The sequence below is a fragment of the Ochotona curzoniae genome, unplaced genomic scaffold, assembly GCF_017591425.1.
Source record: "Ochotona curzoniae isolate NIBS_2020 unplaced genomic scaffold, NIBS_Ocur_1.0 contig_2364, whole genome shotgun sequence".
Lineage (NCBI taxonomy): Eukaryota > Metazoa > Chordata > Mammalia > Lagomorpha > Ochotonidae > Ochotona > Ochotona curzoniae.
In genome coordinates this window covers 968,060-991,389 of record NW_024465434.1, presented here as the reverse complement: position 1 = coordinate 991,389, position 23,330 = coordinate 968,060, and the positions used below count along the sequence as shown (strand labels likewise).

The following is a 23,330-nucleotide window of genomic DNA, read 5'->3' as shown; positions in this document are numbered from 1 at the left end:
GAAGTTCAACAATAACTGCATGATCAGTGCACCAAAGGATAAGGTAAAACCATCTCTGAATTGGCATATGCTTATTTATTCATGAAAATAACCTCAATTTGTTGCTCTAGCTAATAAGCTTCAATTTAGATTGCTGAAATAAGGAACAGAAGATATTTGTTTTGCCATGAACTTCATAGTTCAACTGTATACAGATGACAAGCTAAATATGAAAAGCTATAACTGAACTACAAATACTAAATACTGGAAAAGTTAACAGTTTATGATAAATAGGTTTTACAATCTAGAACATCTGTAGCCATCAGCAGTTCCAATGCAATTTGGCATGAAGTTGGGAATTCGGGAATCTCAGAACAACTGTTACTATAGCCAATCTTGTGGGTAAGATACATATATATTCTTGGTCATGCTTGTGAAGAGATCTCTCTAAAAGTCACGTCATTGGTTTTGTTTTTAGTAAACCGATCCAGGCCACTCAACATGGCTTTAATCGTTCCTAATGCTAGCCATGTTTGTTTCACAATAAATTCATGACCATCAGAAGACATCAACTTGGCACATATGGCATTAGGGCCTCCACCATAAGTTTTCTCTTCATTTATTATGCTCTTAGAAAATTCTTTGCTTCCACAGACACTTTGAAACTTTACTACTTTCTCCACAGCCCCACAACTACTGCAGCCAGGTCCCACTAACCACACAGCCCCTGAGTAGGCTCCCGCCCATACCCCACTCCATCACCTGCTCCTTCTATCCTCGGCATCATTTCCAGAGGCCTTCTGGGAGTACTTTTTAATTACTGTTATGAAGTCAATAAAATATTAATTCCAAATTTGCACCTGGCATGATGGCTCAATTGGCTAATCCTCCACCTCCAAGGTCAGGATCTCTTGGGGGCATCAGTTCATGTCCCAGCTCCTCCATTTCCCATCCAGTTCACTGTTTATGGCTTAGGAGGGCATTGAAGGATGAGCTAAAGTCATAGGACCCTGCACCCACATAGGAGACCTGGAAGAAGCTCCTGGTTCCTGGACTCAAACTGGCTTAGCTCCAGCCATTGCAGACATTTGGGGAATGGAAGAGGTTTCCCTCGGCCTCTCCTCTCTATGGGTCTGCCATTTCAATAATATTAAATAAATCTTGTTAAGAAAGTAAAGAAAATGTCAGTGCCAACTAGAAAATGTTAAAAAAAAAAAAACAAGCTTTTAGAGCAAACATCGCTATCTTCGAGAAAAAAAAAACTTTCTAGAGAAAACATAGAGCACTGAAACATAAAATTTGAAAAATTATATATAGTTACACAAAAATGGTGGTTGATTTTTATTCATGGTAAAACAGTTAAGAGCAAAGAACAATTCATATACTGAGATATTCACAGTGTACATAACTGACAGAATATTCACACTTAGAATAATGAGTATAAAGAACTTTTACACATTAATATTAAAAGGACAAACAACCTAATTTTTAAAAACTGGGCAGCAGACTTGAATAACTAATTCACAAAAGACGGTATTCATGTGGCCAGTAAGCATACAACAAGGTTACCAGTATCATTAGTCATGAAGCAAATACAAACTAAATTCACAATGCAAAAACTAAGAGCAAAATTTTTAAAATTCAAATTATTGGGTTTTTAAAAATTATTGGGATAATTGAAAACCCACAGCAAGCAGGACTCTGTGAGAATACAAACTGGCACCAAGGTCTGTGAGAGGTACTTGGTAGCATCCAGTAACAGATTATCCCCATTATCCATCACACAAAAAATTCTGCTGTAGATACACCCAACTGCATATGATGTTCATGAATGTGTGGATAATATATGTGCAAATACATGGTAACAGACAGCTGCCCATCAGCAATGAAAAGAGGAAAAAATGGTATATCTTTACAGTGTAATACGGAATGCCAATGGGAATGAAGAGTTACACAAACTGTTCAGTAATGGAGCTAGACACACAAGGGTGTATACAGAGATTCTACTTGGAGCACAAAAATGGGAGCAGAATGTATTCTGCTAAAATCATGATAAAGTGTTGAGGAATAACTGGAATGAAACATTGGGGTGCTGATAATGTTCTATCTGGATATTGCTTATAGAGATAGGTTTGATTTGAAAATTCCTCAAACTGTAAATGTTGTACCCTTTTCTGCATATTGTATATAGGTAAAAAGTTAAAAAGAAATCACCTACATAAGTTAGAGCTTTAAGTATTAAAAATATGCCATGTCTATAAGTATTAAAAATATTTACACAATAAAATACATTGCACAAGCTTATAATGCTTGCCTTTAGAAAAAGATAGGAAAACCAAAGCAAGTGTGGATGGGATTCACATAATTTTTATCACAAACTTCTCCACATTACTTTAAATTTTACCATTTATTCATTTTATCTACTTTTAAATTCTCTTAATACAGAGAAAGCAAAATCAAAGATTGCTAAATTAAATACTACCAAGGACAATAAGTTCATGAGAACCCAACATCATTAGTCTTCAAAAAATGGGAAATAAAAACCAAACTGAACATAATCATATCCACACTCCTATCACTAAAATTAAAAGGTCTGGAAATAACTGTTGACAAGGAGGTAACAATTGAAACCCTCTAAAATTGCAGCATGGATATAAAAGGGCTCAAACAGTTTGGAAAACAGTTTGGTGATAACGTAAACTATTGCAGCCACAGTGAAAAGCACTCCAGGCAGATAAAGAATGTTACCCACCACCCTTCGATGTCATGGTTTTGCAACGGAATGCACTCACCCTCAGGAGTCCTCACTGGAGAACTCTTGGGACTCTCTGATCATCCAGATTTAAGAAAAGCAAACAATGCCTGTTCCTTTTCTATAGAAAAGACAGAACAATTAAAGGGGTGGGTGTTATGTCAGCTGTCACAGGATATCATGCTTAGATATCTAAACTTGCAGAATGAAAGTGCTCTTTCATACACCTGACTTTACCAAATCTTGGCAAGACACAATGATATGAGTAGATTGTGCTATGTTATTATAATTCCTGATTCAGAATTTATAAATGATGCATACAACATTCTGAGGCATATAAAGTGCATGGCAGTCAGAGAATATGCTTCTAGCCTGATGTGTCTGTCCTAACCACAGCCATCAGCACATGTTACCCAGACCTCCAGCAGACCGTAAATGCTTCGAGGTCCATCCAGAACCTCTTCATCTTTGGATTCCAGTGCCTACTAAAGCACCAGCACTCAATATGATGCTAAATCAGGATAGCTTGAATGAAAGGAAATCATGAGGGACAGATAAAGGCTTATTCCAAGGAAGATGCTTCCAGTAGTTACTTCTGTTTGGCCAGAGTCAACTAGCAGTCAACTAGCCAACTCGCAGAGCCAACTAGCAGAACTACCACCTCTGATTGTTCAACAAGGCTGGTTATGGTCAGAGTGGGTCTTTAATTGTGCCAGGTTCTCAAAGATTAGAACCTCAAGTGACCAGATTAACACAGGTGCACTGTGTAGAGTCACTAAAATTTATTTTGGCGAGGATATAAACAATGGGCAAAGTAACTCTTACAGACTGTCATTAGAAACGTAATTTTGTGCAGCCACCATGGAAAACAATATGGAGAGGTCTTTAAAAACATAGAAATAGAACTGCTATATCAACTAACAATCCCATTACAGATTCAAAAGACATAAAATCACTGTATCAAAGAGATGTCTGTCCTGTGTTTATTGCTACACTATCCACAACAGCCAAAACATACAATCATTATCAGATGAACGCATAAAGAAAATGTAATATACATGCATAATGGAATATCATTTAGTCATGAAAAAAGAATGAAACCCTGAGTTTGACAGCGTAATTGATGAAACTGGAAGACATTATGCTGAGTGTTGTTAAGTCAGACATGGAAAAGCAAATAGCACATGTTCTCTCTCATGTGTAGGAGCTAAGTAAATAAAGCCTCACTCTGAACATAGAGTGAAAGTTCCTAGAATGGAAGAGATAGACATGGATTATTTAAAAAAAAATAAGAGAGTCTGGATGTGGTTCATTAATTGTGATAAACACCTTATGTTAATGAAATATTAATGAGGGGAAACAGCTTGAGGTTTATAGAGTAGGACAAATATATCAGTCTAATACAAGACATTAACAACAGGAGACAGATGTGGAGGATTACAAACTATTTGTATTGCTTCACAATTGTTTTACAAAAATACATAATATTCTATTCAAAAATTCATAAAAATTGCAAAAATTGCTCAAGGTTATTAAAGGTTTGGATATCTGTGAAAATTAATGGAGTGTAGATTTTTTTAAATACTTCTGTTTCAGTTCATGAGCTATTTACATGCAAGGCAGGTCATCTTCAACACTCAGAAATATAGGACAAGACTGCAAAAGCAAGTTCCCATACCATATGCATAAAGTGCACTTGTCAGGAATCAACCTAGCAAACTTAAACAAAATATCTTCTATTATCTCTTAGCAAAAAAAAAAAAGTCTTCAAGGACTTGATTAGAATATGGAAATTTTCAATTCCTTAGAATTGCTTAGCAGTTGATGGTAGTGCAGTGAGAACCAAGCCCCTGGCCTACATATTTCATCCTCTCACTGCTGGCCCTATAATCTGGGAATCATTAACACCAACCTGTAATCATCCCCGAACACAAATACAGTTGCGTAATAGAATAGATGTACCAGAGTTTCTTTATCTATTCCTTTGAGGAAGGACATCTGGGTTGTTTCCATGTCTTTGCTCTTGTAGATTGTGCTGCTATCAATATAGGATTGCAGGCCACTTTCTCATATACAGATTTCACTTCCTGTAGATATATTCTCAAAAGTGGGATAGCTGGGCCAAAAAGTAGATCAATTTTCAGTTCTCTTAGCACTCTCCATACTGACTTCCACAGTGGTTGTGTACCCTACATGACCACCAACTGTGAAGGAAGATAAAGACCCACAGCATCCTTACTCCAAGAGAAAGAGCTGCCCCTTGCCTCTGGGCTGGAGCATCCATAGGTCAGTTACAGCCTGAGGATAGAAAAACTAAGAAGAGCAGCCCTGACCCTGAGATGTTCTGGGAATTCCACAATCCGTCTGTCTGGATGGTCTAAAAGAAGTCACAGTGCCTTAGCCCCGTTGATGATTTTTACCTAGGTAGGATTAGGATCAGAGGTGACCAGGGCCCAAAACAACAGTCCATCTTGTCACTTAAGTACAAAAGCCTCCTAAGACCAGATTTAGTGGAGCCAAAGTGCAACTTAAGCCTTTGCCTATGGTGCAGCATTCAATAATGACACTGGTTCAAGCCCTGGCTGCTCCATTTCTTGTTTATTTATTTTACTCCCTTTTATTATTATTATCATTTTATGATACAGGTCCATAGGCCCTGGAATTTCCATTAGGTCTGAGGGCCACACTGATGTATTTTGACCCATACGATGCCAAAGTAGGTATTACTTTCCCTGTGGGAAGCTCAGAGAGTTTGCTCCCAGCTCAGCACATTTGTAACTCACAGTTGTCCTTGCAGCCTTAAACCCTTTGCCACACTGTAAGAAATGGTGCCTAATGTACCACTACTAGAGTTCTTAATCTGCTGGCCATCAAGCCTGAGGGCTACTGGAACCTATCTTGGGTGGAACCTGTAGGATGCCACATTGTTGCAGTTCACTGAGTCAGAAATGAATTCACTCCCAGCTCAGTGCATGAGCAGTACTGCCCCATAGCCTTTGCCTCCCTACACAAAATAGTACCCAATTCAGTGCTAGGGAATGGACTGGGCTGTGAAATCCACTCTGTTCCCTCACTGCCCATCTGGGACCTGCCACTCTGTCTCTGCTCTGGCCAAATCAAACAGCCCAGCAGGACGGTGGTTCTTTGTCTGGGTTCACCTCCTGAGCTCCTGGTGAATGTCCCTTCCCACTTTGTTGCAGGTGGAGTTCCAGCTGCTGGTACAGTTCAGACCACTGCTGCTTGAATGATGCTGGGGTTTTGATCACTGCCACAGTGTTGTGTCCATTGCTTTCTTGTATCTGTCAGTCCAGGTACCCCTCTGTGGTCATTCTGTCCTCTCTTATTTCTTGGAATGTGCCCTCTCTGCTTCACACTGGCTAATGTTTTTCCATCTGTTTAAACGTGTCCGTACCCTATTCCACCATCTTGATTCTCTCCTGATCCACTTCTGATCCATTTCTATGTTAATGTGCCTAGGAAAACAGCTGAAGGTGGCCCAAGTCCTTGCACCCCTGCACCCATATGGGAGACCCAAAGAGGCTCCAGGCTCTTGGCTTCAAATTGGCCCAGCTCTGGCCAAGGGAGCCATTTGGAGAGTGAACCAGCAGATGAAAGATCTCTCTCATTCTTTGTCTTTCATCTCTCTGCAAAATCTTCCTTTCAAGTTAAAGCAATTACATCTTTAAAAAAAAACACTGGGTTTAGAGTTGATATTCATTCTGCACCCTTTGGAGGTTGCTGCTGATTACTGAGAGATATTTTAAGAAACTTCTGCAGGTCAATGACCAAGGAAATGTGTGATTTAAAAGATATTCACTGTATTTATTTTTAAAGCTGTCTTCAATATCTAGTATTTTCTAATTCTACATGGAAATTTTAAATACTCTGCTGAAAATGTAACAACTTTTGAGTTAAAAATATAACATGTCAAAAAAATCTACTCATTTTCCAATGTCTCATATTATAGGATTTTTAAGAAAAAGCCATCAATTTCTGCAGTGATACCAATTCTGTGGCTAACCTGTCTTCTTTTTAAAGAACAATTTATATAATAAAAGCAAATTATGTCATAGCTCAGATGATCAGATACATTTTATAAGAAAAGTGTCAACCATAACTAGAGAAAGAGGGAAACAGACTCGGGGATCAGTTCATCTGAGAGTTCCACAACAACTGAGGCAAGTCAGATCACCCGCAGGACACTGGGTCAAAGCTGCTCGATGATTGCTGTGCAAACCAAGTGCCAATCTGAAACGTAAAAGACAGCTTCTTTCTGAGATGTAATTTCCATATTTTACTCCTGTGATCCAAACTACTTTCAGAAATCTTGCACTCAATAAGAAGAAAAAAAAAACAACTCTTGTTAAACTTCATAGTAACATAACATATAAAAGCTAACATCCATGCAGGTGCAAGGAAGGAAGGAAGTGAGGGAGGGAGGGAAGGAAGGAGAAATTGTTCTAAGCCTTCACCTGTAGCTAGCAAGGAAAGTAATGTGTTTCAGAAATCAAAAGAACAGAGGCGAAGAGGAGAGAGGGATATTAGGCTGGGCTGGCTCCCAAGGGGTCCTGTAGACCTTACAAAGTAATCTAGTCTTTATCCTGCCAGTAATAAGTGAGAGTTTACTTAGCATAATGTTGTGACTTTCTCTAGCAGTTTTTAGTAAGCAGCAAGTGAGAATGGGACAATAATAGGCAGGTGAAGTGAACTAAGGAATTTTAGAACTCTGGTGAGGCATCATTTTTATGACTAAGTGACCTGTGCATCATGAACAAGGGTTTGAAGATGGGACAATTTCTATTGAGAAAAGAAAAGAAAATAAAAGAGCCTTTTGAAATCAGGAAGGCCAAAAAGTTCCTCTTAGACAAAAATGATTTAATATCTGTCCCGTGGGTGTTTTTTATTCATTTGAAGAATCATATTTAATATCAACCTCATTCACCTGTGGGTTTTGGTTTTCTGCCCAAGCATTGTCCTAGCCTGGAGGTCTTCAGCTGGATGGACCAAGTGCCCACAGAGACAAAGTGCCCACAGCATGTGGCCAGTTACCTTAGGAATCTGCACTGCCTGAGGCTCTGGTCTTTCCCACCTTGGACCTCGTCAATACAGTGTTACTCACATAGAGCTTCCCTTCTCAGACACCTGGTACTGGTGGCTCTTGGTCCTTCTCTGGCTACTGACAGCCGTTCCTAATGACCTCTAGTGCTTCAGCTTCAGCTTTGACCCCTGCTGCCTTACACACAGAATGCACTAGCAAAGTTTTGTTCCAAAATGCTTGGTTTCTGCCTATGGCAGCTAACCAGAAATCAGGCCTGGTAGGAGGACAAATTGTCCTGTGGTACCTGTTGGGCATTGGTCCCAAGAACCTACAGGAAACCAAAATGCCCAAATGTTTATCCCATCAGAGACAGTATAGAGTAATTGTATGCAACCTAACCGTCCTGGATACTTGAAATCGTCTCCAGATTATTTTAATATTTACAACAACACATTTGGGGTGTGATGACAAGAATATATAAATATATATATCTGTACAGATACAATTTTCAAAAAAATTAATATGAAACAGATTTCATGTACTTCTTAGGTACAGTTTCAAAATGATAACCTTATCTCTCCCCACACATACCTTCTTATTCCAATATTCTTCCCTTCTTCCATTCCTACTCTTCTTCAGTTCCTGAAAGGACATAATTGCAATTTACACTGAAATCACAGGCTTAATTCACCAGTAACCATAACATTCAACAAGTAAAAAGCAGAAAGATCACAGTTCCACTGGAGTATAAACAAATACTAAAAACAACAGGAACAGTGCTATTTGGTTGAATCTGTGGCTGCAGAATGGAAGATACAGAAAATCAACAGTAAGTTTCAATCACCGTGAATTAAATGACAAAAATATTGGACTGTGGCAACACGCAGATACAATTTAATCAACAAGAGTAAGCTAGAGTTATTAAAACATTAAAGGAACTATTACAACAAAGAACACGTTAGGCCTCGAGGCCCAAGTTTTAGAATAATTTTTATTGGGGGCCCAGAGTGGATATGAAGATGAGTAGAGATATGAACATAAAAGAAATAAGAAATAATACAAAACCATAGAAGAGCTGACTCCATAGAACCAGGACCAGAGCAGAGCAGTGAGAAAGGGCAGCCGAAGCACTGAAGTCACTAAATCATGTGATGAGAGCATCTGCAGAAAACGCAGGCTTGGTGATAAGGATGGAGAGGGACATGTACAAGGGGTCTTCAAACCTCACAAAAATGCACATTCTTCCTTAATTCTACTTTCCGTGAACTACTTTAAAATTTTATTTATTTCATTGTATTTCTTTAAGAGGCAGAGAGACAAAAAGAGGTCCATACCCCTATACTCTGGTGCACTCCCAAATATCCACAATGGTGGACTGGGCCATGCCAGATTCAACAGCCAGGCAAGGAACTCAGGTATCCTACCTGGATGACAAGAACTCAACTACTTGAGCCATTATCTACTGCCTCCCAGGGCGTGCATTGGCACATAGCTGGAATTGGGAAAAGCAAAGCTGGAACTCAGACCCAAGCACTCCAATAAGGAATGTAGGCATTCAAACCAGCAGCTTAACTGGTAAGTCAAACAGCCATCCAACCACCAAGAACTTAGTAACCTCATATTTGAGAATTACCAAAATTTGATACTGATCAAACCCAGCCAAATCAAGTGTTGGCTAAACAATTTACCATAGCAAATAAGCAACTTCTAGAAGAAAAATGTTTAGACCTTTGAACTTTGATTGTAGTGTAGTGAGCTTTATCCGCTCTTCAATTTTTTTATTTAAGGTCACTAAAATTCAAAGACATCAAGTTATTTATTTGTTTGCAGCAATGGATAGGATATAGATAGTCAACTTTGAAAGATTATGGGGATTAAAACATACCACTCCCAAATCCCATAAGAAAATTCCACTGAGCACACTTCATGAAGAACTCTATCTCCTGTGTGTTATAGGTTGCAACTCACAGCATAGAACGTTGAGATGGTTTTCAAAAATGTAGTGCAATATTACAAACAGTGAGGAGACACGAGCCAAAGACCTATCTGAAATGAGGTCACTTAAAGGTTTTCTGATGATCTGAGAAATGGAAATGAAAAACAAAAAAAAGTTTTAAATGTAGACATAATAAGAAAGGAGGTGGGGAGAGCACAAGGGCAGTAGGTTAATGCAACACCTGTGACACAGGCAACCCATGTGAATGCTGATTCAGGGCCCAGCTGCTTTGCTGCTGACATGTCTGATATAGGCCCTTCTTATGCACCTAAGAAAGCAACATAAGACGGCCCAAATGTTTGGGTCTCTTCATTCCAGTAGGAGACCTGAATGGAGTTCCAGGATACTGGCTTCAACCTGGCCCAGCCCATCATTGCAACATTTTGGGGAAAGAAGCAGCAGAAGGAAGATTCATTCTTTCTCCCTATCTCTGTATTTCTCTCTTTGCTTTTCAAATAAATAAGTCTTAAAGGCAAAGACATAGTAAGAAGATTTCTACTAAATAAGCATCCATTTATATGCTTTCTTAGAGACACCATTGACTACGTTATCCTAACTCTAAGCCTTTGAAGAACAGAGACATCACACTCAGGCTGCCAAATCAGTGATTGTTTTCCACACATGACTTCAAACCTGTAAACCGACACCGTGTAAGGCATGTACTGGAAACTGCTCGAAATGCAGGAAGCATCTGCTTCCAGCTGGCATATCTGTTTCCTGGCTTCAAATCCAAGCCTCCCGTATTTCCTCCGAGGCCGCAGCTGATAAATCAAATGAGACTGGTCATCTTGCAACAAAATGGATTTTAAAAATGTGATTTTGAAGAGATGGGAAAGTGTAATACAACAGGTTTTTCGGTCTCAAGTGTTGAGAAATGATTGTGTTATTGATGGCTCTATTGAGAATGTGATACTATTCCAGAAATGCATAGGCCTGAGACATTTCTAGGAGTCATCTCATTAAATGTTTTATTCCAAGGCCTAAATGGCCTGATACCAACTATGTGCTTCACTCCTAAAGATGGAATTACGATGATTTATTGGCTCTCGTCAGTGCTTCCATATCAGAGTTAATCATTATATTTTTGACAAATCCACAAGACAGCCTGAGTAATGCATTCCAGTGAAATATGAGTATTTTGATACAGGTATATGATTTATTCTAATATAAATAAAGGCTCGTGCTTTAAACATATCTATTACTAAAGAAAAAAATCTAAACAAAGGAATTGCATCCCAAAATGGTTCTATATTTACATCCATAAGCATATCACCTATTTCTGGCCCTCGTATCAACATACACACAGTAAGGAACAGCTTTAATGCCAATAAACTCATCTCTCTAATTTATTCAATGCTGCCTTTTCAGATGGCCAAGCCCTAGGGAACCTTTCCCTCTCCACACCCCTCCCCTGCTGCTGCCCCACCATTCTGCCCTCAGCAGTTGAGCGAAATGCATATTCTGCCTGGCTCCCCTCACCCCCTGGCTTGCACTTAATGACTAAAATTCATGCAAACTGGCTGCTCCTACAGGCTCATAAGGAGTTGGCTAAATCTGGAACCAGGTGGAAGACGGCCAGTTAATTGGATCTTTCTTCTCCAAACACCAGGGGACAGCTGGTTTGCATTGTTGGTCTAATGAGCAACGTTGAAACTGAAGCTGGGCACATTAGTTGGAGCTCTTCTGGTGCTAGGGAAAATCTTGGAAATCACGCTTATCATTGCCAGAGGCTTTTATGTGGAAACGAATATAAAGTTTCTATACTTAAAAATGAATTTGCAATCTGATCTCGAGAGCAGACAGCAGTATGTCTTGTTTCCCTGTTTAGTCATTACATTTCTAAAACATATTTCCCTTGTATGGACATGTAAGGGGTGCCACCCAAAAAGTGCATGAGGTGAAATTAGCCAATTCCAAAAGAACAAATCTCATATATTTTCTCTGTTAAAAAGCAACATTCATGCAAAAAAAGTCAAAAAATTAGCTAAACATATATATACACATATTCTCACAAATAAACTGTATAATGGAGACTAGCATACCAGGAAGTGAAGATATTTTGTAGGGGGCATCTCTACTCCTGAAAAAAGGATTCTCAACGAAACTGTTACATATGCCTTCCTATATCTACAATGCCAGGATACACTTAATAGCATAATGTTGGGCTTGTAAGCACAGCTGAAGGACCTTTCTGTTGTAATAATATGGGGGAAAATGGTGTGGCGTGGAGTGGAGAATGGAGAAGGAGGAAGGAAAAGTGAGAGAGGAATACCTATACCTACAAAAACCATATCATGGATGATAATAATGTAAAAATCAAAAAAAAATGGACTGAGGACATTGTTCCAGGTGCTAAAGGTCTCTGTTTCAAGCTTAACCCATAAAGTGGGCTGAGATGTGAGACTGCTGGAAGAAGCAAGTTGGCTTAGATGGGAGGAACACCTAAATTTGCTTACTGTGGAATAGTCATTTTAAACCTCATGGAGAATTTGCTCAGTAAGGAAAGAAAAAAATGGAAATCTGAGAAGCAGATAGTAGTCTTTTTCCTGAACTGGAGAACTGACTGATGCATCATAGAAATGTGAAGGGTTTTGTTGTTGTTGTTGATGTTTTTGGGGGATTTTTTTTTTGAGGTTTTTGGTAGAAATTATCAATGGCTGACATATAAGAGAAATGAAATCTGACAAGGCAGAATAAATGCAGTGTGAATGATTTGCTTTCCTCACAACTCAGTGAATACACATAATTGTTTACTTAATAAATAATCCTTTGATATCCCCCACCTCACAGAAAAAATTAACAAGAACTGGAGAAGAAAAAAAGTGCGTAAATGGAAATGTATACTAAAAAATTATTCTTGGGTTGCAAAAAATGTGCACCAAAGCAAGCATATCTTTTAATTCCATTTCTGACATCTTCCTATGCATCTGACATGGATGTGTGAGTTGTAAACCATGTCACACACTCAGCTTGGTAACGAGAGAAAAAACAATATAAGTTTACAATAAGGTAGGCAACATGAATTCATGCTTGTAGGCTCCAAAGCCACAGCTAACAGCCAAAAGATATTTTTAAAAGTACTAATAAACAAGTAAGCATTTGACTCAGCAGTTAAAACAACCAGAGTTCCTAGTTTCAGTCTTGGCTCCACTTGTAACCTGCCTTCGTACTAATGGGGAAGCAGCAGTTGATGGCTGATGTGGGCTTGGATTCCTGACACCCATGTGGAGACTCAGACTGAGCTCCCTGCTCTGGGCTTCAGCCTGGTTTATCCCAGCCTATCATGTACATTTGAGGGATAAACCAGTCCTTGGGAGACTTATCCTAGCCCTAACTCTCTCAAAAACTGGCAAAAAAAAAAAAATGAACAAACAATAGGTAAACTTTTCCATAATATTCCTTTGAAAATGAGTTCATGCTATATAATATCACTCATAAATATTGCAGAATCAGGTGCTGACATTTTGGCATAATGGGTAAAGCTTCCACCTGTAATGCTAGCCATCCTATATGGGCACCAGTGTGAGCCCCCGCTGCTCCACTTCCAATTCAGCTCTCCACTAACCTCCTCCTGGGGAAACCAGTGAAAGATGGGTGAAGTGCTTTGGCCCTCTTAGTCACGGAGAAGAGCTGGAAGAAGCTCCTGGTTCCTGGTTTGGCATGGCCCATTTGCTGCTGTTTTGATCATCTGGGCAGGTAAACATTAGATGAGAAAGTCTCTCTCACCTTCTCCCTCATCTTCTCCATTTTTCTGTAGAGATTTCAAATAAATACATTTTTTTTTAAATTTCAGAATGAAAAATAGAGGAAAGTAACTTGGAATAGTTCCATTTTAAGTATAATATCTACTTATCATTAGTAAATTGATTCTTGAAAAAGCATGACTCATCAAAGAACCAGAATTGCAAGACTCATAACTGGGTTTCTGAAGTCATTTGTGAGACTGCTCCATGTTGAACCACTGACCAAAACCTGAAATCACTGTAATCGGACCTCTGTTCTCATTTTTAATTTTGCACAGAAATAAGAGGGGTCTTTTTTTTCCATATGAAGTCTTGAAATGGTTCCAAATAACACCAAAACATAACAAATTTTAATAAAGTTCCTAAACTTTCAGCATTTTTCTTTATCCTCAGAACAGCCAGAAGACATACAAAGAAAGTCAAAGGTGAAACACCCATAAAAATCGACCAAAGTAGAACGATTTGAGGCAACGAACATCACCAGTGTTTTGGCTCTCATTTCATTTCCATAAATTTCCTCTTGATCTTCTTTCTTTACTTTGAAATTTAAGATCCTAACATTTTCACTGGAAGTATATAAGTTTTCTCTTTGCTACCTAGAGGAATGAGGTGTTATTCAGCATTAAAATGCGTCATGCTGAAACCATTTCCTTATAAGAGACTCATCTAAATGATAATGAGCATGAAAAATTGATTATCTCCCAGGTTGAACTGGTCTTTGTGTTTTTCATCTGGCAAATCTAATAGTTCTAAAATAGGTCTCAGAACATAAACATGCCAGTGGTCCAATTAATAGAATAGTGAGAGCCAATCTACAAGCTGTTACCTATTTTAGCCATAAAGCTTCCCAAATAAGAATGATTCAGATCATAATTTCAACAGAAAAAGGCCACTGTTTTTAACTTCCTATTTAAAGTTATACGCACACCGTTTTCTTTAAAACCTCTAAAGTAGAAGGTAGACTAAAGAGATTTCATAATAGCAAGACATGAATTGCAATGGCCTAATAAACAAATAATTTCATTAAAATATTTGATTAAAAAGTAGTGCTAAATGAAACTATGTGTTAGGGATTTCTAAATCTTCATCTTCTTCCCAATTTTCTGTTCTCAATTGCTTATATTTATCTGTCTTTACAGAAAGTATCCTCTCCAAGAGTTCCAGCTTCTACTCTAAGAGTTCATGAACTGCAGAATTCACTCTGATCTCTCCAGATCTTCAAGTCCACATGTCCACAGAAAAGTCTCCACCTGATTTTTACACAACAAAACATGTCCTAACTCAACCTCTGCAAACCACGTCCTCCTGTTCTCCCCATACCTCTGAATAGGACCCACCCGTTTCCTGTTACTTGGTGGTTTTCTCAACAACATGTGGTGCTGTTTGTGGTTTTCTGCCTACTTCCATGAGTCCCACTAGATCATGAGATCTAATATACTACCTGGGACAGGGGTCGGCATATGGAAGTCATTAAGACATCATTTGTGAGGCAGGCATTGTAGTGCGAAGGATTAAAGCAGCCTTTGGGCTGCCCATATCTCATATGAGATGACTGAAGTCCCAACTGCTTTCACATCCATTCCAGCTTCCTGTTAATGCCTCTAGGAGACAGTGAGTGGTGACCCAAATACTTGGATTCTTGCCATTTATGTGGAAGATCCAGATGGAGTTCTTAGTTCCTAGCTTCAGCCTGGCATGGGCCCTGCTGTCATCGGCATTTGGGGAATGAACCAATGAATGGAAGGGCACTCTATTTCCCCCATCTCTCCCCTATCACTCTGCCTTTCATATAAATAAATAAATCTTTCTTAAATATTTTAAAGGCACTGCTTAGGATACCCACATTCCATATTAAATTGTCTGAGTTAAGACCTGGCTCTATTTCTGATCCAGCTTCCTAAAACTCTGCAGTCCACAAGGCAGCACGTGATGATTCAAGCACTTGTGCCCCTGCCACCCACATGGGAGACCCAGATGGTCTCCTGACTTCAGCCTAGACCAAGTCCAGCTGATATGAGACTGTAGAAAGCAACAGGTTGGAAGATTTCTCTCCTCTCTTCTCTTCTATCTCCCTTTCAAGTAATATGGAAATAAATAGCATTTTTTTTAATAATTCTAAAAGAATCTATACCCCTGGGCTGGCATGGTGGCTCAATAGGGTAATCCTCCACATCGCAGTGCTCATAACTCATATGGGTACCAGTTGATTTATGCTCTGGATACTCCACTTCCCAGCCAGCTCCCTGTTTATGTCCTGGGGAAGCAGCAAAGGATGGCCAAGTTATTGAGGCCTGTACCCATGGAGACGCAGAAGAAGCTCCTAGATCTTGATTTCACACTGGCCTACCACCAGCCATTGTCTGCCTCTCCTTCTCTCTATAAATCTGCCTTGCAAATTAAACTAAATACATCTTTTTTAAAAAAATCTATGCCACTCAAAAGTTACATATATCCATAAATATTATAATACTTTATTCATACCACAATAGGGCTATCATATCTAAACTCAAAAATACTGTGAAAATCTGTAGAAGGACATTATGACCCTAGAAGGTCAGCGAGCACAGGATTATAATTGATAGGATAATATTTGCAGGAAAACAACTGAGTGTGTACCATTCCTATAGCTAAATGGATGTCATTTGTATGAGAACAGCTGAGTGGACAGCATGTGAATGAGAACACTTTGTAGAATATACAAGAGTTCCCAACAAAAGTATAGTAACAGTTGATGGGTTTTGTTGATAAGCTCAACAACTTCTCCCTTACCTTATATGACCCTCAGTGCATAAAGTCCGGTGCCACTAATAAACTTTGGCTTTCAACCATCAGTCAGAGTCCACACGTGTTATTATCGGCTCCATGCACTAAGCCCATCACTGTAGGACAGCGACAAAAATCCATATTCATACCATTATTAATGAATAGTAACTGGTGAATACTGAATCTATAATGCATATATCTAATCCATATTATCTTAATATTAACTTTCCTAAATCTTATCATTATAACATATTGCAATCTTTGTGACTATAGTTTCAGAATCTTTGTTCTTGGGAACAATGTGTTGTAGTATTTAGGAGCAAAAATATTAAGCAACCTGGAAGTTACATGTTAGTTGTGACTGCTTTCTATATTGGAAAGAATGACTTTCTTTTTAAAATGAAATTGTTAAATGCTGTAAATTAAGACCTGTACAAGCCAGTCCTTTGTTAAACCAGGACAATTCTGGGATCTAATTAAGGCTTGTTACTCCTAAAGGAGTTCTGTTGCCTGATCTCATATTGTTCTAATATAATAATACTTGGCATCACCTAATCGAAACATCTGGATTTCAGGAACTATCTGAGTTTTTCAGTGCAGTAATAAAACTAAAGCCCACTGTACCATGTATACCACAAATCATACAACTTTATCCTATTGCCTGATTTGCTTGCCAGGACTCTGGTCAAACATGTTAGGGAATATCACAGTATTTAAGTTGATAAATTCAACGTCAAAACTTCCTGATATAAATTTGAAGATTCCATTAAAGATTAAAAAAGAAATGGAGGAAGGAACAAGGAGTGAAAAGGGAAGCTGGGAAAGAAGGGAAGTAGAAGAAAGAAAACTATGGGCAGAATAACTGTGTACCTTTAAATTGATTTCAGAAAGTCTCCTCCTAAAGCTCTCTGTTCCACCTGAGAATTTGGAAAGAAGTGTATGTTTTTGGCATTTATCTCTTGTAGAAGAAAGAGGGAAAAAGGAAGGGCAGTAGCAAGGAATGAGAAATCAGAGAGAGGAAGGGAGAAAAGCTGGAAATAGAGATAAAACTACAACAACAATAACAGATATAAACAGGTGGACAGCAACAGAGAGAGAGATTGACAATGAGAAAAAAGACAGAGCACAGGACACATCTCACTCCTTATGGCCACAGTTCAGACTACCAGGACTCGGGCGGGGAACAGCTCTAAGTGATCACTCCCTTACAGTGTCAGACCGCATCCCAGAAAGCTCTAGAATTCTTTTGAAGTCTACGGACCATTTTGAGTAAAAAAGGACAACCTGACCATTACTTCAACCAGAGTGTCCTACTTTAACCTACTCTTATGTTGTAACTCTGAATAACATTTCTTTAAAGGAAATACATTCAATTCCTTCGACAGATGACCAAACTGAGGCCAGAAAGGTGAGGTGATGTGTCAAATACCATATCACATGAGAACACTAGAATACAGCTAGCAGATCGTTAAACTTCCGTATCAGCAGTGAGCCCCAAACCAGATTGTGTATCTAAATACTTGTTCAAGAAAAGAATCTCCTCTTTCAATCAAGGCAACTCTGACTTGGTGGTCTGAGATGGATGGGCCCTGGGGACCTTTCATCCGAGAGTTAGGTGACTCGGATTCCATTGTAACAGAGGAACATTTGGAACCACTGTCACCTCAATTAATGCATGTATTAAATATTACAACAAATGTAATTTCTACTTAATCAGTTCCAAGCACATGGCTCAGCATCCTGCCACCCAGGATCTTGCTAATAGCTGTTTCAGGAATTTACAAGGTTTAAAAGTTAATTTAGTACCAATGACAGAGGTGATTTGGAATGTGTGTGTGTTTACTCCTAAGGAGCAGTTCTCAGAGACTGGAGAAGCAGAGCACCCTCTTGACCTGAAGGGCTATTCCAGATGGCTCCTAAATGAACTGGAGGAATCAGAGGTTGCTTTCTAAAATTCTACTTTCCAAAATTCTACCCTCCCATGTAGTAGAAGTAAAATGCATGAAAGACAAAGAATTGCACAAAATGTTGCTCTCTGTTGTATTTGTTCTCCACTCTCACATGAGCCCATGGCAGAAGCTCTCAGGGTGGCTGACCTCAGATGCAAGGTGGACACCCCTCCTGCCAGTGCCACACTGGCAGTATGGCCCTTGATGGAGGAGACCGCAGGAGCAATTACTCAAGCGGTTAAGCTATTGCTTAGGATGCAACATGTCCACACTGGAATACCTGGGTCTGTCTGGAACTCTGGTTTCTAATTCCAACTTGCTGCTAATGCATATGCAGGGAGGCAGCAATTGGATTCCTCCCACCAGGCTGAGACCCCAGCTCCCGACATTTGCGTGGCCCACCTGAATAGTGAAACAGCAAGTGAGAGCTCACTCACTCACTCTGACTCAAAAACAAAAAAAATCAAATTTTCTTTTTAAAAAAAGATGTTAACCAAGAGAGATGGCATCCACGCTTCAAGGCAGGATACTTATTCTATTATAGCTTCCATGGGTAAATATTACCATGGGTCACAAATTCCAGGTTCTTTTCTAACTCCCAAAAGGAAATGACCCTGCCAGCCTCCACACAGAGTTGCTCTATAAAGCACAGGTTTCTGCAAGATAGTAAGAGACAGTTCTTCACTGAATCAAGCCACGGGACTGCAATGTCATTTCCTTACAGGAGCAGTGTGCAGCGTGCCCTTACACACCTCCTCTTCCCCACCCAATACTTCTTGCACACCTGTTCTGTCAGAACAGAAATGGCTGCCCACACAGGCATCTCCCAAGACCACTGCATCTTAAACAGGGATTTCTTTTTCACTGGCCACCAGCTCCCTGCAAAGAATTAAAGTATGAAATATTATTGGATCATCTACTTTGTGATGTTATCATCCAAGGCAGTTGAAGACAATGTTAGAGGAATAAACACCTGCTTTAATGTAGCAGTTGAAGGAAAGAAAACATAGGAAAAGACAGAAATCTCTATGTTGCCCCAATATTATATTAAATTTAGAATGTGATGCAGACTGATTGTATTAAGAAAAAGCAAAATTAATGCAAAACACAAGAATAAGGAGGCACAGGGATTCCAAATTAACCCAGTTTCCCAGGTCAGGTCAAGATCCTTAATTGCACAACTGACGCAAATAGCGGACTAAGGAAGCATTCACTGTCTTCCTTCACACTGGTGACAAAGAGAATCTTAATGTTTTCCTGCACAAAAGAGGACTTCCTGACAGGCCTTCACTTGCCTTGGGAACAACTTTTACTGGACTCAGAAAGTTGGGGCCGGGGGTTGGGGGTCGATGTATTGATCGGCTACAAAGTTATACCGACGAAGTGACCTTGCATCCACCCCACGGTGTGTGCTGCGAACAGCCCTGCTGAGCAGTGCCTGCTGGAAGACGGTCAATCTCCCGCAGGAGTAATAACGACACTCTCGAGACAAACGGAAGCAGTATTTCAAACCCCCCATGATAAACATCGCTTGACCGACGGCAACAGCACCGGCTCCCCACACAGCAGCAGCCCAGACATGAGGAGGAAGACCTGTATCAGGATGGGCTCCACGGAAGCCGCGCATCTGATTGGACTGAAACCGCGTAAGATTTTTGGCCACTCCCACTCACAGACCTCGCCAGTGCCAACCACATCTCTGAATGTGTCACGGGCTGCTATTGAGAAATGAACAAGGGCTGGCCGTGTCCTATGCAGCAGTGTGATCTGCATAAATAAAATCAATTCCCAAATACTATTCAAAATGCAACTACACAGGAAAAAAAGTGGCCCATTCCGAAACCAGCACGACTCCAGATCTCAAACCAAACCAATAGCCGGAGGACTTGATAGAAGGGTACATTCGCATAGAAAAGGATTCCAGCCTTCTAGAACCAAGGTCTTGGCTCTGCGAACACGGCCAACAAAGTCCCTACCCTCCTCTAACATCCGCTCAAAGTAACTCCAAGTTCAGTGTGAAATTAGTCTTCCCAAATTAAAGTACGTAAAGTGCGTAAAGTATACATTATGAAAAAAAAAAGACACAGATTTCAAACATTCTTGCACCTAAATAAATGCCTTTTAATTTCATGATCTTTTTGAAGATTCCTCATTAATAGTGATACAAATCTCAGATATTCTTATGCAAATATTCAGGGAGCAATTCTGGACTACCCCTCAGAAATTTAACACCCAGTATCCTATGATTTGAGCTCAGTGGCACTTTACAGTTCTTTTCATGTTTTTAAGAAACATTTCTGCACATACCTCTATGATTGTTAAATACACATAACAAAGCTGCTCTGATTTTTTTGCTAAGTCATATTGAAATTCAAATGAAAATCACGTGATAAGGAATCATAGGCCATGGCAGCTTCTGATTCCAAAGCCCCTTTGCCAGGCTAACTCTGAAAAAATCATTTTAGTTGAATAATCATTTAAATGTGTGCTCAAAGGAAATACTATCAAATTACAGTAAATGAACAAATGCAATTAAGTAAAACTATGGCTCCTCATGAGCACATAACGATCTGAGATGTTTGGCCCCAGGAAATGCGGTTACAGTAGGCATTAATCTCTGTCTACCGATTCAGGTGTGTGCGATAATCCAGGTTTCAATAAATAAACTTAATTTCTAACTCTCTTCATCCTGCAGCTTACTGGGGCATGCCCCTCTTGACCAAGGTCATGCTGAGGTCATCTGGCGTCATAAATTATTGCTGAGCTATCCACTGTCCCAGATTTACATACTCTCTGCAACCACAGAAAAATTCTTGTGGCTCCCAAGCTCTTCCAAATGCAGAAAGATACACGTAGGCTGAGATCAGGTCCCCTCTTGCGCACAATGCAGCTTACTTACTTAGAATCTTGCTGTTTCATAACTTGCCACTGGGTCCTCACTTGATAGATTTCTGGACCAGACCTAGCCTGGCGAATCATGTCTCCAGTCTGGTAAAAACAACACATACTCTTTCCTTGGTATTCCCGGGGGATTGATTCCAGACTTCCCAAGGATGCCAAAACCCACAGATGCTCAAGCACTTTCCTTAAAATGTCATAGTATTTGTGTATCATCTATACATTAAAGACAGTTCTAGATTACTTCTAATTAAATGCTACATAAATAATTGTTGTACAGTATTATTGGGGGAATATTAGCACACAAAAATTCTTTATGCATCCAATCCAGATGCAATGCATTTTAGTTCCCTCAATCCACCATTTATTAAATCCGTGGATACAGAACTGCAGATGCAGAGAAACAACTATATTTTTCTTCTGCTTCTTCAACGCCAGTCTAATGCTTCCTGGAAATCTTTTCTCCTTTCTTTTAACCCCCTTCTCACTTCTCTTTTTCATTTATTTTATCTCTTTGCTAGTGATTACAGAGTTGACCAGGTGAGAAGGATTCAGGGTCAGGGAAAAGTGGGTAAAATCATTGTTTCCTAATTCTTTTTTTCTTGTCTCTGGGGTAAGTGGAGAGCGAAAGGAGGAAGCCACAGCCAGCCTCCCAAATGCCCCAGTACACAGACACGAGGAACCACCACCCAATATCAACCCAGGGTCCCACTATAGTGCATGTTCTAAAGGTTCTGATCAAGTAGTTCAGACAATTCTACAATGCTGTCGATTTTTACCTATCCAAGGGTGAGGCAACCTCCCAGTGTCCATTGGCTGACATAGTTGACCTCAAGTTTCCATTCACCCAGATTTTTGCTGTCATTATTTTCTGGGGTCCAATTCGTTCTGTACTCCTTCCTCTGTAACGGTATCAAATAAGCTGCCTTATTCTACATGTGCATCAGGGTCTGCATCCATTACACAGCTTTTTCTCTGTAGGTCAGGACCAAGGACCAGGGTCAGGTGATTTGAGCCTTGCTGGATCCCCCACCCCAGGGCTCACGAACCCAGCACCCACCTTGCAGGTGTACCAAGGGACCAGAGAAAGGGGAACTGAACCCCTCTGATCCCCCACCCTTGGGGCTCAAAAACCTGGTACCCACAAGCAGGCCCCAGAACCCAGGCCAGGTGAACCAAGTCCCACCAGATCCTCTACCCCTGGGTCTCATGAACCCAGCATCCAGTGACCCAGGGTTGGCATGGCTCACCTCACCTCAGCATCCTCTATTGTATTGCCCCAGTGTGAACTGGCTGATGCTGTGGCCTGACCCGGCACCTCCTGCATCCTGTCCTGGTTCTCAGATATGCCAGTGGATGTTATGAACTGGCCCATCCAGGTTTGTCCCCAGACCTGAACCACATGTATGCCAATGGGTACTGTAAGCTGGCATAGTCAGGGCTGCTCTTTGACTTGGTTCTTGTGCTAACTTGCATGGACTACATTCCTACAAAGGAGTTGCTTCTGTCATACCTCTTCCCAGTGGCAGATCTTGTGCACATCTGCGGGTCCTTCAGCCAGGTTGGCTTTGTTTACCTCTTGTCCTAGCAGGAACTTGGCCTTGCTTAACCAGCCCACACTCATTTTGGTTCTTATTATTGGGTGTTGCAGCCCAGCCACACCTACACAGCTTTCACGTGGTTCAGTAGGAGTCAAGACCTAGTCCAACCTATTGTACACCCACCCCGGTGCTCATGAGTATCAGTGGGTGCTGGAGGGTAGTCCAATATGTTCTCCCCAAACCCAGTCCACATCTACGCTGAGGGAGGCTAGAGCCATGCCCAGACCAGATGTTACCCTCAATCTGGCTCTTGTGCTCACCAATGGCAATCCCCAACCCAGCTGGGGCTCCCTAGCCAGGCCTGTTCCCATCCACAGTTATTGGGCATGTCAGCAGAGATTGTAGTTTTACAGGACCACCCCAATTTCTGAGCTAACCAGTGGAATTCATATTTCCACAGGGTTGCACCTATTTCACAGGATTTGTGAATCCCTCTTAGAATCTACCCCCAGACCTGGTTCTCTTGCGTGCTGGCTAGTGTCATGACCCTGCCTAAAGTGACCCACCCCCTGTTCTGACACTCACTAAAGTCCTGGGATCTAGCCCTGTCAGACCCCCAGCCCTAGTGTCCGTGCGGACTGGCATGTGGTGGTCATCAATATTCCATGCTA

General features: G+C 40.3%; 1 pseudogene; it reads right to left on the bottom strand.

Moving 5' to 3' along the window:
- Positions 1-260: 260 nt before the first annotated feature.
- Positions 261-22,742, bottom strand: LOC121152135 (annotated as a pseudogene).
- Positions 22,743-23,330: the final 588 nt, after the last annotated feature.